The following is a 16,162-nucleotide window of genomic DNA, read 5'->3' as shown; positions in this document are numbered from 1 at the left end:
CCGCCCACTCGAACGCCACATCGTTCTTCAACAGATTAGTCAGAGGGCGTGCCAACTCAGCGTAATGTTCCACGAACTGACGCGAGTAGTTGCAGACCCCCAAGAAGCTGCGAAGTTCGGAGACGTTCGTCGGAGGTGTGATGGTGGCAACACCCTGAATCCTGCCAAGCTGAGGCTGCACTCCCTGTGGTCCCACAAGGAGGCCAACGTACTGAACTTGCGACCTGCACCACTGTCCCTTGGCGAGAGAGATCTTAGCACCCGCCGCCGCGAGCTGACCCATGACATGGTCCAGCTCGGCCAGGTGGTCATCCAACATACGCCGATGAATAAGAATGTCGTCGACATAGATGAGGGTCCCTCGCTCTCGAGCATCGATTATGATTACCCAAAGCATAATAATCATTCATTTGATTAAAACACATTTATAATGAGTAAAATGGTAAAATGATTATTTAGCATTAATAAACAAAGGAAGCGTAAGACTCTATTATGACTAGCTTTTCCATGGGAACACATCTTCTGGCTTTGAAGGTGTTCAGATGTTATGGTTTCTCCCAGACTCGCTGGCGTTCAGGTCTTAATCTGTGGGTGAAAGTTCTCAGCGACCCAGCTCTTGACCCAGCCGAGTCAAATGACCTTTGGCACAGAAAACCCATATTTCCTCACGTTACATTATATATAGTGTGATGGTTGATTACTGAGACAAAACAGGTGAGCTGATTAACAAATGAGTAGCAGGTGTGTAGAGCTGAAGGAGGGAGACGGACTGGGGAACATTTAAACATCACTCAGGTGTAATAAAAATACCTAAATAAAAGCATATAATCAACAAAAACAGCTGAAAACCAAATAACAATAAACAAGATTAAAATGAAAACAAAACTCAACTCAAATATATATAATACATACATTCATTTTTAATTTGCTCATATTGACTCATTTAACTGATAATAATGATTAAAATTGGTTATGGGGTCTACTATTAATGCTGCAGTCAGTAACTCACTGTCCTGAACTGATGAAAAAACTAAAATAATAGGTGAGATTTTTATGTCAGGTGTTACAAAAGAAAATAATTCAAAGCAATAATTAAGTATTATGAGTAGTATTGTTTTTTTTTTACAGTAAAATTAAATAAAACTAAATGAGGATTTTTAGGCAAATAAAACCAATAATAGATATAATTTTAAAAATAATATTTACTTGATGTGAAAGTGTGGAGGAGATCAAAGTTGGATTAAAAACTTTTCAGTTGAAAGTAACGCATTTTCTCTGGGTAAATGTGAAGCCTTCTGACAGACATTTTCCAATCTTGGAGACACTTATTAATGTTCTGAGTTTTTCACCAGACTGAGACTTCAAACATGCAAATATACTGTCAGGCACAGGAGCAGTGAATCCTTTCATGACAGATCATTTAAGAAAAAAAAAAGACTGAAATAATGCAATACCTGCAAGAGGCATAGGACATACTTATTCAATGAAGAAAATTAAGATATAATTGAACTGTCAAAGATGTGTGACTCATTCAATAGAGAAACATTTTCATTTAGATCAAGGCTATAATGTTAATTTTGTTCTCGCAGGCTATCAAAATAACCTTTTCTATTAATAGAATGTTAGCAGGACAACTTTATTATACAATGAATAAACACAGACATGGACACAATTGTCGGTACTCTTCGGTCAATGAAAGAAAAACCCACAATGGTCACAGAAATAAATTCAGTCTGATGAATTTAGTCCACATCTGTATAAATCTGAAAAACAGCAACATGTGTAGGTATTATTTTGGATTAAACCCTAATGTGGCCTCAGATATTTTTTCTGGATTTATTTTAAACTCAAAGACTAAAAATAATTTGAGTGATTCTTCATAAAAAATATGAAAATAAAAAAATTTTCCTTGAAGATGAGTTGAGACATGAAGATGGAGAAGAGGTTGGGAAATGTTCCAGGATCCTGTGGTTTTTGTTGCTTGTGTTTGGACAGTGTAAATGGCTTTGGCAACTGTCCCAGTGTCCTTTTGGACTCAGCTGCTAAGAGATTAAAGTGCTTGAATTAAAGAAGAGGAAGAGCAGAAGAAAAGAAGCCAATTCTCAGATCATTAAATTTTAAACTCACCTTGAGATTGATGAGCAAGCTGAACAGAAGTTGGTCCCGAAGCAAACATGAATCCATTCTTTTCCATTTCCATACAGGTTCATAAGTGAAAACTGCTTTCACCAGTCCAAGAAAATTACAGTCACATTGTATATATAGGCTTGTGGTATCAGTAAGGAAACAAGTATACCAAACAATCTTTTACTGGTACAAAACTAAAATATACATGAGACCATTAAATGCTAAAACGCCTTTTTGTTTTATACGTGTAATCTGATAGTTTCTTGTTTATCTGATTAATAACCTGCATGATTGGGAACGCTTTTGATCAATGTTGCCTATACTGAAAAAGCATTTTCTTAAAAATCAACTTTACTTTACTCTTCCGACAAAAGGTTTGGGAGTCTTATTTCCTGATAGTTAGACATCTCACCTTTCATTGGCTAACAGCATTGTAACTCTACAACTGACTTCATTTTCTTTGCAACATTGAAGTTTTCTCTTCACATTAACACAAGCCTGAAAGAGTTCTGCTGTGTTGTGGAGTTGCTAATGCTAACAGTTAGCTCATCGAGATGTTCTCTGCTCTTTCCTGGACGCTATAAAAACAGCAGCATTCACCATCATGAGTCAAGTTGAGCGAGTTTATGGATGTTAAATGACAGTGTGATGTAGATCTGTCAGGCTTTTCAAATCCTAGAGTTTCACAGTCTATTTTCTATTAGAACCTAATGCAGGAGATTGGTGTAAATGAATATTTGTATGGTCAGCCTGAATTAGAGACTCTCAGAGTGTGATTATAATCAGAAAAAAATAATTTAAAAATGGTTTTTGGTTAAGTTTCACTTAGAAAATCTTCCTGGAAAAGAACAACTGCATACTTTGGTGACAACTATGGTGTAAATTTTAGGACATCCTCAGGTGTCGGACATTTTGATGGAAAAATCTCAACAATGTTGGTCATTTTGACAGACTGAAATTTACCCCAATGCATGCAGGTGTGCAGATATGTAAAAGTTATGCAGAAAACATCATAATCAATCATGAAAATATTCCCTTCAGATCATCTGAAAATCAACTGATTCTTCGACACCATTCTCTCCACAGTTCCTTAGTGCACATGCATTATTGGACAGAGCACTGAGGAGCTGTGGAGGGCAGCTCAGAGCGTGTCCTTGGGTCACAGGCCAGTGGAGCCTGTACCTCCTTGTATTGACTTAAATTGATAATAACTTTTTTAATTAAATCCAAAAATGTAAACCTGGTTCAATTCTTTCTGCAAAGATGACTAGAAACAATTTAGATGTAATCCCAAAGTTTAATCGGTCCTGGGCTGCTCTACTGCTACTGAAACATCTTGCACATATTTACCCATCAGTTACATTCTAAATAGCCATGTAGGTTGACATCCTGAGTAACAGAGGCCTAAAATAGATTTTGTACAGAGCAAAGGGTCTGAATACTTATGTGAAATTTCAGTTTGTCTTTTTTTTAATAAATCTGCATAAATTCAAAAATAAAATTCTGTTTTTCTGTCAATACGGTGTGTTGTGTGTACATTAATGAGGAAAAAAATAAATGTAATCGATTTTAGAAAATGGCTGCAATCTAACAAAGAGAGAAAAAATGGCAGGGGTCTGAATACTTTCTGTACCCACTGTACACAAATCATGAATAGATTATTTCTAATCACTTGTTTTTTATTGACATAAGAACAAACAATAGTGATGTACAGAACCCTATCTGTAGGTGTTTTCTCCTCTGAGAGGCAGATTTTTGACTTTTCTTTCAACCTGGAGCTTGGTGCTGCACAAACATGCCTGCATGTTGAATCACTAAAATGTACCCTCAGTAAACATGGACTTGGAGAATTTTTTAGCTAATAAACCTTCACTGTTGGATGCACATATTTTCTATCAAAGTTTTCAGTTCTGAATACCCCCCACAAACGTTTATGCGTGGGAGAGGTTCTCAGCAGTTTCCTGCTGCACTGTGACCCCTTCACTGTTCTCCATTAGAGACGAACAGCTCCTTCTGCATCAGCTCCTCAGAAGTTGAGCACTTCCTGTTTCAGCACAACAGCTGTTTATGTTAGCAGTGTCAGAGTGTCCGCAAAGGCGTGGGAACCACAGGCTTAGCATGGGGGGACCTCGCTCCTTCACAGAGAGGGACAAGTGCAGTGAGCGGCTGAATCTCATGGGGAGGCCCGTACCACAGACACACACGCACACAGTCAGGTTTCTCCCCACAGGCCCCTAATCATCCGTACACATCGTTTATCATCTACCTTCAGCCATATTTTCTGCTTCTGCTGTGTAGTTTATTAAAGTATCTATTTAAAAGATACATTATTATAATAGAGAAGTGGAGTTCCTTCAGTTATGAAAAGTTTTAAAGTGGAAAATTTACATATATGTATATATATATATATATATATATGTATATATATATATATATATATATATATATATATATATATATATATATATATATATATATATATATATGTGTGTGTGTGTGTGTGTGTGTGTGTGTGTGTGTGTGTGTGTGTGTGTGTGTTCCGACTAGAATACTGTAAGAAGCAACTTGAGGGATGATGTAAGTTGTATGTTTGGAGTTAAATTATAAGGAACTGAAGTGAAGGAACATAAATTAACTGTGCAACTGTTATTTAATGTGTTAATAATTAAATGAGATACAAACCGGAAGGAAACAAGGAGCATCCTGTCTCCATTACTCTGCTTTTACCTGCTTTATACAGGTAACCTACTTGTGACGGTGGTTCCCACTCCTGGGACCCATTACAAAACTTAGGGGCTCGTCCGGAATTGGTGCCATCAGCTGAGCTGGAGCTGATCAATTTATAATATCTGGGACCACCATATGAGTTGATGCCATAAGAGGCAACTGTGAGCTGAGGCTTAGCTCAAGTCTTCACCAGTCGTGACTCAATGTGTGGAAAACAAAGACATGCCATTGCTACGAGTGAGAGGAGAAAACTTGTGTGGGACATTAAGAAGAGTCTGTTCACTCTGTCAGCTGAAGAGCTCCTCCACATTGTCAATAATGTGGGTTCAGTTCCAAGTCAGGACCGACGGGAATTTGAAGAGGAAGACCAGGAAGGCTGCTTTGACTATATCAGTTCTTTCGTGAACAGTGAGCACTTACTTGAATCAGACGACGGTGGAATGGTTGAGTCATTGGTGTTGAAAGACTAAAGATGGTATTGATAACCAGATTCAAACTGATGGGAGAGTTTATGATGTTGGTCCATCCAAAGGTTTCAAATGAAGGCAACTGGACTTCTTTAGTTTCTTGAAGACATTTTGCTTCTCGTCCGAGAAGCTTTGTCCATTCCAACTGGAATATGGGAAAGACAAGCTTATGAGCTGTAGCTGTCTACAGCTACAGCTTATAAGCTGTATTGGCAACCATTGGTACAAACAAAAGAGCCAAGCAAGCCTCATTGTTCTCTAAGGATAGGAGGAAAAGACATAGTTATTCCTGCTCAAAGAGTGACTTGGCTGAAATGCCAAGTATCACCGACCATGGATTCCTCTGATCATCCAGTACTGTTTTAGGCTGAAGAGGGCAGTCAGTCCTTAGAGCAGCTTGGAGTATGCACGAGGTTGATGATAATAAAACAATGCACCAAGCCCTATGCAATGATCACAGCAACTAACGACATCCAACACTTCACCTTGCGTAAAAGAACATTACTGGGCACCATACAGCCTATTGAATGGTTCTTGGATGCCAAATGTCCAAACAAACTGATTCCTAATGTGGGAGTCAATACCATTACTGCTGGCACAACTGAAGTTACTCCACCTCTCTGGTACCCACCAGTAAACACTGACCATTTGACAACAGAACAGCAAGAGGTTGCTAGGAAAATGCTCCATGAGTTGTCCAAAACCCTTTGCCAGAGATTCAATTAACACTGAATATATCCCAAACCTGCGGGGGTAATTCCAATGCAGAGAGCACACACGTCAATATCAAAACCCCTTTTGAAGAAAGTAAATGATTACATCCAAGAACTCCTTGTGAAAGGATGGATAGTGAAATCTAAATCATCTTATGCCGCTCCTGTTGTATGTGTCCAGAAGAACGATGGCACATTGTGCCTCTGCATCGATTACTGTCTACTAAACCAAAAGACTGTGCCAGACTGACACCCGCTGCCTCGAACAAGAGACCTGGGGTCTCATTTATCAAACATTAAGTAGAATCCTTACTAAAACCGTACTTAAGCTCAGCAACAAAAATTTACTTATGACAAGTAGGTTTGTGATCTATCAAACATGGAGTACACACAGCTGCACGCAATCTCCGCTTCATAGATCAGAAACTATCTAGAAAGGTTCTCAACTGCTTTTTAGTCACATCCCGCCCTCAACACGCCCACTTACTGCCATAAATTGTCAATGCAAAGAGCCTTGTGGATCTCATGCACATACATAAGCCGGCTGTTGCAGCGCTCCACCAATGACGATGGCGACCGTAGATCAAGGCAGATCAAGGAAGCGCAATTTCACAGAAGCAGAAACCGAGGTACTTGTGGGTGAGGTGGAGAAATGAAAGGAAGTGCTTTTGCAAAACAAATAAGAGAAAATCCACGGAGTGGCACAGTGTTGCTGAAGCCGTCAATCAGAGGCGGATTAAGGACTGAAGAAGATCCGGGAGATCCGGGGCTTAACACACACATGCGCGCACACACACACGTGACACGCACTAGTCAACATATATATTTGTCTTGTACCACATAATTTTTAATCTGAAGCTACATATTAAGCATATTCAGGGCAGAATATTGTTCCTGTTAGTGTTTAGAGTGAGATGATAGTAAATATTCCCTTTCTTTCTCCGTCAACTTTACATGATAGTAAGCTAACTTTAGGCAAACTAGCAGCACAACAAATATTTTCAAATAAGACTCACAAACCTGAGTCAACACCAGTCTCATCAAAGCTGGGGTTCTGTCGTTGTACTTTTTGTCTAAAAAACGCCCTTGTGTCTATCTTCACTCATGCGTTTCAGGCAGAGTGTAGAAAAAAACAGGCACTGCAGAAGAAGCCGGCTGCTGAAGGGCTTCTTCTTCAGTGATGGAGGCTCAGGCAGGCTGTATACAAACTACTGCTAGCTGCTCCCTCTCTGTTGGACCTTGGTACTGCATGTTACCTCCACGTTTGAGATCCGGGGCTTTTCATTACAGATTCGGGGCTTCAGCCCAAGTACTCGGGCCTAACGCCGCCCCTGCCGTCAATGTTGTGAATTCTTTAGAGAGATCTGTGGTGGATATAAAAAGATGGTCCAATCGGGATTCAATCCCCTGACTCCCAGATGAAAGTCACGCGCACTAACCAGTTACCCAAATGGAGATCTCCCTTGACCAAGTAACCAGGGTGCATGATCAACCGGCTCACGGTGACAGGACGCTCACACTGTCACAAACGCATGACATTCTGTCTCAATCTGTCCCCCTGCTGATATTCTGCATTCTGTATTCTGCGCTTCAGGCTGTGTGTGTGTGTGCATGCGCATGTGTGTGTGAGTGTGTGCGCATGTGTGTGTGCGCGCGCGTGTGTGTGCGTGTGGGGGGGATCTTGTTCTATTTGAAAATGAAGCAGTACAAGTGATAATGCTGCAGGATTTCATAATTTTATCCTTCTCAGCAGCAGCACTGCAGGTGCTCTCCATGTCCAAAGTGTGTGTAAGCAAGGTCCTTAGTCAACTTAAAGTTGCGCACATTTTTCCAATAAGTTTTCTCACATAAATCCCAAAGTTTGCGTGGAAAGTTGCTTACGCAGTTTTCCAACCCCATTTTGTGCGTAAGCAAGCTTGATAAATGAGGCCCCTGCTTGATACCTTGAAAGGGTATAGCATGTTTAACATACTTGACCAAGGGAAAGCATATTACCAGGGGTTTGTGGCTGAAGAATCACGATACCTTACATCCCCCGTCTCCCCCTGGGGTCTTTTTGAGTGGTTGAAAATCCCATTTGGTCTTTCAAATGCTCCTGCAGCATTTCAGAGAAGTATGGAGGAGGTCCTTGGTCCCCTGAGAGATGACTTTTATACCATCCCTGGGCGACATTTTCTGTTCTCGCAATCTTTTGAAGAGCATGTAGACGTGCTATGGAAAGTGGTCCAGTAATTGCATTGTCAAGGTGTGAAGCTACGCCCTGAAAAGTGTGAGTTGTTCAAGGCTGAAGTACGCTATGTTGGATGATTGGTCAGTGCAGTTTGTGTGGATCCCAAAGACCTTGGGATTGTTTTTTCAGTAGATTGATTCTTTTTTTTTTGATACCCGGGAAAGCAAGAGCACATTTGGCCTACAGTAATATTCAACCCTCAAGGTCTCTTTACATACGTATGTGCTTGCATGTGTGTGTGTGTGTGTGTGTGTGTGTGTGTTTGTGTGTGTGTGTGTTGATCTGACTATTGTAAAACCCTTTGTAGATGAAACAGTTGACCCTGCGGTTGTTGGTACAAACTACATCTCCTTTGACTTGTTATCTTTAGGGGGTGGAGGAATTAACTTCAAATAGATGGGTTTGTGAAAACCAAAAGGCCTACTGTATCATCCCCCTTTTCATGTGAACACACACGTTTGCATACAAGCATAAACACTGATGTAAATCTGCATTATGAGTCTTCATGGCCACAGCTAGAAAATCTTCATAAAAGCATTATGAGATGAGGAATCATTAAGGCTATGGCTACACCAGAAAAAAGGTAACAAGAAAATTATTGTTGTTTTTTTCTGACTTTAGAGAATTTTTCCTGTTCAGTGGTTTATTTGGCTTTTGTCAGCTGACCTATTTTAAATGAAACATAAAGCCTGCTGGCAGCCTCCAATATTGCACCTTGTAGTAAGACAGCATGCTACAAACTCTTTGCCATTGCTTTTTCGCTCATATTACCCATTTCATTGTTTTCTGCCCCCCGGTGCCTTTGCATGCTTCCTCTCCTCCTCACTTTTATGTGTAACAGTAATAGGCCAGGCCCATAGCTACCTCCCCTCTAGTGCCTGTCCCCAGTCACTTCCTGTCATCGATGCTGCTGCTGTCACTTCTCTGCTAATGGCTCACTGCCAAATGCTCTGACAGCAAAGATGAGTCTATCTTCTACAGCTGTAACCTTTTCATTAAGGTCTACCTCCAGCTAATGTTGCTAAAGTATCAGCACTATTGTCACACCAGAGGAATTTTATCACAGCATCGTCTCTGCTGCTCAGACTGAGGTCAGCATCTACATACAGCCTGACAATCCTTGAAAATGCATTGGGTCCTTTTGGAAAAGCCTTTGTGAACACACCATGCACATTTTTTCACCAACAACTTTAAACTCATCACTGAAGAACTCAAAATGGACTGGATATTGGACAAAAGCATAAAGATAAATGCTTCAAAACAGGTTTTTCTCCCTCAAAAGTTGAAATAAGTTAAAAAAAATTGTATTACAGTAAATACGTTTTAGTTGGATGATTAGACAGAAGGGCAGTACGGTTGATGTCTGTTCTGGTCCTGTTGGACCTGACTGCAGCCTTTGATACTGTTGACCATCACCTGCTACTGGAGAGGCTGAGAGGCTGGGTAGGCCTATCAGGAACTGCTCTGGAGTGGTTATCCTCTTATCTTTCTGAGCGTTCCTTTTCTGTGGCCGTCTCCAAGTTTAGGTCCTCCACGAACTCTCTTACCCATGGTGTCCCACAAGGTCCTGTACTGGGGCCTCTGCTCTTCCTCCTCTATCTGCCTCCTCTTCAGCACATCCTGAGCTCCTTCAAATGAATCTTCTACCATCTTTACGCAGATGACATCCAACTGCACATCTCCTTTAAGCCCCATGAGATGTCTAAGCTGCAGCTGTTACACACCTGCTTAGACTCTATCAAAACCTGGATGGCTGGGACTTTCTACAGCTGAATGAAGATAAGACTCAGATCCTCATCTGGGCCCCAGACAAGCTGGTTCCCAAAGTCAGAGACTCTACTGGTCAGCTTGCTTCTCACACCAAACCTTTCATCACAAATCTTGGTGTGACCTTTGACCCAGCTCTCACCCTGGATTCTCATGTCAGTTCTCTTGTTCGCTCTTCTTTCTTCCATCTCAGGAACATTGCTAAGCTGAGTCCCATTCTGTCCCACTCTGAACTTGAGACAGTTATCCACACCTTCATCTCCTCACGCTTAGACTACTGTAACTCTCTTTTCACGTGTCTGAACAGAACCTCCCTGAACCATCTACAGGTGGTTCAGAATGCCTGTGCTCGGCTTCTGACCAAGTCCTCCAAACACACCCACATCACCCCGCTTCTCCTCCAGCTTCACTGGCTGCCAGTCAACTTCAGGGTTCATTTCAAGATCCTGGTTCTGGCCTATAGGGCTTTACATGGACAAGCACCATCTTACATTGGTGATCTTTTTTAGTCCCTACACCCCCAGCAGGTCCCTGAGGTCCAGTGATCAAAGCCTACTGGTTGTGCAGCACCAGGCTAAAGACCAAAGGTGACAGATCTTTTGCTGCTGTGATCCCCAGACTCTGGAACTCTCTCCCCCTGAGCCTGAGATCAGTGGATTCCTTTAAAAAGCAGCTGACGACTCACTTGTTCAGGCTGGCTTTTGTATGACCTTCTTCACCCTCTCCCTGCTCTGCTCTCCCCACCTATTCCACCTTCCTCAGGATCCACTGATTTCCCCCTTTACTGTTCACTCTCTCTCTTTCTTTACATGTTTAATCACAATTGTCTATTTTTTGCTCATTTTAAATATAGTTTTAGTCATTTTCTAAATTGTTTTTAATATTTTTACATTTTTGGTTTTTTTGAAGCACCTCGTGATTTTTATCCTGAGAGGCGCTATAGAAAAGATCTTTTCTTCTTCGTTTTCATGTAATTAGTTTAAGCTGCTGTCATTTTGAGTTCTGTTGAGAGGATTTCGACACAGAGCTGCTTTTTCGTTTCTTTCATCTAGCAGCACTTATCTTACCTTTCACAGGTGAACAATGAAGTATTATGCTCTGATGCATTTAAATCACTGAATTATTTAGCCTTTTGGGTGGATCAGTGACACCAGGTGTTGTTTAGTCTCCCGTGCGTCAATGCTGCTCAAGAGTGTGACATGTGTGGGTGTCAGCAGTATGGCGTTGGTCCACCCTGTAGGGGCACTGGCCCACTGCCACTGATTGTCTGGCGTTGGGTCAACATAACACACTGATGGGCAACATTAGAGATCCTAGCCTGGGACACACACGCTGAATGAATGATGAATTCCTCTACATCCTTGCTGTTTCTCCCAGAGTTTTTGTCTTATATTAAAATGTTTTTCATGTCTATTTACTGTGCTCAAGTGAAAAGCCGAAACGCTCCTCAATTATCAGTGAATCTTTGCCACTAACATAGTTGCTGACTCATCCTCTATGTAACATGTACATCCTGCCTCATGCTCTTATTTGTCGTCTTTGCTCAAATGCTCTCATCCGGCAGCCTAACAGGAAATTGTGCAGCAGTTAATTCAAAAGTAGGAAGAACCAAGAATATCATTCAAATGGCATTTAGTTATTAAGAGATAATTTTCCATTACGAGATGTTTGCTTTCACTGTGAATTTGTCTTGCTGTCAGCGTGGAGGAAGCTGCTCCTCTCAGGCTCTTACTCATCCCTGCAGAATGCAAACTACTTCATTCAGGCAGAAATCTAAGCAGAGTGACTTGGAAATGGAAATGGGTCATGTGCAAAAGACAAGTGGGCAAAATATATATATATAAAATAAAAACTATTTATTTCTTATACTGATGCAATTACTGTTATGGGGTGGTTTTTGTTTGTCAAGAAAATATCAAGTAAATTAGTCGTGTTTATTTTACCTGACTTGGGCCAACAAAGTGGTTTCAGAAATAAGTCAGAGTTCAAGACTTGGTCACACATGGATTTACTAAAATGAATGTAATAGTTCTGATCTGCTGAACTGGGTTTCCATGGTAATACCATGAGCAGGCACAGTACTTGCCCTTTCATTCACCTGAACTCTTATAAAAGACTAAAAAGAATTAACCGCAAAACAGTTGGGCCCGTAGCAAAGTAGATCATTGTCAACAACTGCAGTCTCAAAAATGTTGCAGCGTTCCTTGTGAATTCTGTTTTTAAAATTGTCATGCTGCCATCAGCTTCACAGTGACTATGCAACTTTACCTCCAGCTATTTTTGATTTTGTTTTGCTCAAAAAAAGCAACACATCTCACTATCCTGGGTGTTGTTAAAGTCCGGGTTCACTGAAAAACCTTTTTTTAAAGAATTATTATTTTTGAAAAATGTTTGTCACTCTGAGTTTTTCATGCAGGTTAAACCTAAAAATAGTCTTCTACCCCTAATTGCCATTTGATGGAAAATAGATGGAAAACGACTCGGCTCAGAAAAGCCTGACAGATCTACATCGCACTGTCACTTAACATTCATGGACTCACCCATCTTGACTCGTGAAGGGGAAGGATGTTTTTGGTTTAGCGTCCAGGAAACAGCAGAGAACTTTAGGTTACTGTCGTAACCCCGGTTCTCTGAGTAACATGAGTGAGATGTCTCACTATGGGATACACCCCTCCACGGATTCCTCAGAAGCACTTATCTCAATACGCCAATCCTGATTGGCCAGTGACCGTGACGTACGTGTCCCCCTGCTACTATAAGTAGCAAGCGTCCCCACGCACGCACTATTCAAGATAAAAACCTCTTCTCGCTTCGCCCAGCAAGAAGGGTTGTCTGGTGAGACATCTCACTCATGTTACTCAGAGAACCGGGGTTACGACAGTAACCTAAAGTTCTCTTTCTTAACATTCGTTTCGATGTCTCACTATGGGATATGGAGACTCCCGTATTGCCAGACAGCTTATCCAGCGATCACCAACCTACAGGGATACGTCTTGGCCCACCAAAGACCCCACACTCAGAATCGTGTGAGTCATTGCAGGAACCGAAACATCAAGCTTATAGAAGCATGCTAATGCAAGTGGAGAAGCCCAACTTGCTGCAGCACAAATCTCCTGGATTGACAGCCCCAAAAAAGGGCCCAAGAAGCAGACAGGCCCCTAGTAGAATGGGCCCTGAGCCCTACAGGTGCCTGAATGCCCTGACAGGAGTAAGCCATAGAAATAGCCTCCACAATCCAGTGGGAAAGCCGCTGCTTTGTGACGGGTTTCCCCTTACGAGGCCCACCCCATGACACAAAAAGCTGGTCCCCCCTGCGAAGGTTCTCCGTCCGATTCACATACTCCTTGAGCGCGCGAATCGGACACAGCATGTGCCACCGCTCCTCCTCAGGAGAGGAGAAGAGTGGTGGGTAGAAAGCTGTGAGGATAATAGGAGAAAAGGAGCCCACTACCTTAGGCACAAAGGCAGAGTTGGGCTTCAAGGACACCTTCATGTCACCTGGTGCAAACTGGGTGCAGGATGGGTGCACAGAGAGAGCCTGTAAGTCACTAACCCGCTTTGCAGATACCAAAGCCAGGAGTAGCACCACCTTAAGAGACAGGATCTTAAGGTCCAGGCCGTCCATAGGTTCAAATGGAGGCCCGGAGAGGGCCGACAGCACCAAGGACAGATCCCATGAGGGCACCAGGGGTCGAGACACAGGGAGAAGCCTGCGCGCGCTCCTCATGAAGCTACACACCAGGGGGTGTTGACCTGCCAATTTCTTCCCAAAACCCAAGTGTCGGGTGGAAATGGCTGCTAGGTACACTTTAATGGTGGAGAAAGCCTTCTTCCCATCCAACAAGTCTTGCAGGAAAGACAGAATGACGTTCACCGGGCATTGGAAGGGTGAGACCTCCCTGCCCTGACACCAGGCTTCAAACACCCTCCATTTACCTGAACTCTTATAAAAGACTAAAAAGAATTAACCGCAAAACAGTTGGGCCCGTAGCAAAGTAGATCATTGTAGCAAGCATATAGGGACCTAGTGGAGGGGGCCCTAGCATTCTGAATGGTTCAAATGACTGCCTGGGGCAGCTCTGCTGACACTAGCCCGCACCCCTCAGGGGCCAGGCCCACAGGGCCAGCCGTTCTGGATGAGGGTGGAAGATCGAGCCTCCCGCTTGGGACACCAGGTCCCTGCGAATCAGCAGTTTCCAAGGTTGGCCCTCCAGGAGCTGGAAAATGTCCGCCACCCAATGTATGGCTGGCCAGTATGGGGCCACCAGAATGAGAGTGTGGCGCTGGGTTCGTACCCTCAGCAAGGTGGGTGGTATCAGGGCCACTGGGGGAAAAGCGTAAAGCAGTCCCCGTGGCCAGTCGTGCGCCAGCGCGTCCACGCCGAGTGGAGCGTCTCGGTCGCGCAGGGAGAAGAACAGAGGACACTGAGCATTCTCCTTGGAGGCAAAAAGATCCACTACGGCTGTGCCGAACCGGATCCAAATCTGTTCCAACACAGCTGGATGCAGGCTCCAATCCCCGTACAGGGGTGTCCCTCTGGACAACAGATCCGCCCCCCCGATTCAGAACACCCGGGACATGGGTGGCTCTGATTGAGAGGAGATGCCTGCTGCACCATAGGATCAGTCTGCGTGCCAGCGTGTGTAACCGCATGGAGCGCAGCCCCCCCTGGCCGTTTATATAAGCCATAGTCGTGGTGTTGTCTGTTCTCACTAGGACATGATGGCCGGAGAGAAAAGGCAGGAAGCGCCTCAGGGCCAGAAAGACCGCAAGGAGTTCCAGATAATTTATGTGTGTCCCCCAGAGCTCTCTGCTCCACACACCCCTGACAGAGTGACCCTCCAGGAGCCCCCCCCCCCCCCCCCCCCCCCAACCTGACAGGCTCACATCTGTCGTGACCACTTTCCTCATGAGAACCAACCCCAAAGGCACCCCCTGTGCCCAGAGGGAGGGGTGACGCCAACAGCGGAGCGCCGCAACGCACACTGCAGAGACCGTCACCCTGCGCGCTCTGTGGCGCACTGGAGAGAGACCCAGAGAAGCCACCCAGCGTTGAAAATCTCTCATGTGTAGACGGCCGAGTGGTACCACAGAAATAGCCGACGCCATGAGACCCAAAAGCCTGAGGCATAACGCAAACCGCACCGAACTGTGTAGGCGGAAGCGCGCCAGGCAAAGCGAGAGCGCGTTCACGCACAGTGTCGAGAGACAGGCCGTGAACGCCCCTGAGTCCAGATTCAGACCTAGAAAGGTTATTTTCTGGGAGGGGAGTAAAGCGCTTTTCTGCCAGTTTATTCTGAAACCCAGACCACACAAGTGATGGATCACAACCAGCGTGTTTGACGCTGCCTCCTCTCTGGACCGTGCCAGCAGGAGCCAGTCGTCTAAATACGTGGCCAGCTGAATGCCCCTCCCTCTCAGAGGGGCGATCGCCGCCTCCGTACACCTGACAAACACCCTTGGGCTCAGCGAGAGGCCGAATGGGAGCACGGTGTATTCGTAACACATTCCCTGAAAGGCAAACCTCAGAAATTTCCTGTGTGGAGGGTACACGGGAATATGAAAGTATGCATCCCTCAGGTCGATTGAGGTGAACCAGTCGTTCTGGTGAATCAGACGCAAAAGGGATGAGAGCGTGAGCATTTTGAATCCGTACTTTCTGAGGCATCAGTTCAGGGCCCTCAGATCCAGGATCGGGCGAATCCTGGTCCCTCCCCGTTTCGGGACCAGGAAGTACCTGGAGTAGAAACCGCTCTGAGACCGATCGGGAGGCATAATGCGTATCGCTCCCTTCTCCAGCAGGGAGGAGATTTCTCCCTGAAGGATGTGAGCTGACGTCCCCTGGGAGTGGGAGAACACTACGCCGGAGAATCGAGGAGGAACAGAAGCGAATTGGAGCCTGTAACCTCTCGAAATAGTTCCCAGCACCCAACGTGAAGCAGAAACCGCTGTCCATTCCTCCATGTGAGTGGAGAGCGGTGACACAGCCGTGACACACGGAGCAGCAGCTCCCTCCAGAGGTTGTGGAGCAGCGGTGCTCGTGGCAACCACTGCGCATGCGCGGGGGCTTTGTGCTTTGACGGCCCAGGTGTACGGGGACGACCCGTGGCTGGCGGGTAAGTCCGCCAGGG

Source organism: Nothobranchius furzeri, chromosome 4 (assembly GCF_043380555.1).
Source record: "Nothobranchius furzeri strain GRZ-AD chromosome 4, NfurGRZ-RIMD1, whole genome shotgun sequence".
NCBI lineage: Eukaryota > Metazoa > Chordata > Actinopteri > Cyprinodontiformes > Nothobranchiidae > Nothobranchius > Nothobranchius furzeri.
Note: the sequence above shows the minus strand (reverse complement) of the source record.